This window comes from Eimeria tenella, genomic scaffold (genome assembly GCF_000499545.2).
Source record: "Eimeria tenella Houghton genomic scaffold, Eth_scaff2195, whole genome shotgun sequence".
Classification (NCBI taxonomy): domain Eukaryota; phylum Apicomplexa; class Conoidasida; order Eucoccidiorida; family Eimeriidae; genus Eimeria; species Eimeria tenella.
The window spans coordinates 881-1,197 of NW_013542048.1; positions in this window are offsets into that span (position 1 = coordinate 881).

Genomic DNA, 317 nt, shown 5'->3' on the forward strand with positions numbered 1-317 from the left:
ACACTCGAAACCCAAAGGAATAGAAACACACAAACCTTCCATCCCTGTTGAATCCTTAAAAAAGGAAGCAGAGCTGAGAAGTGCATCCGCAGCAGCAGCAGCAGCAGTTGCTGCTGCTGCTGCTGCTGCTCTTTCGGGTGCCGTTGGTGCTTCTGCTGCTGCTGCTGCTGCTGCTGCTGCTGCTGGCTGTATGTGAGTCTTGGCGGCTGTCAGCCGCTGCGAGAAGAGCAGATCCTTCAGCAGCAGCAGAAGCGCCTGCAATTCTTCCCTGCTGCTGCTGCTGCTGCTGCTGCTGCCGCAGCTGCCGCACGGCGCCC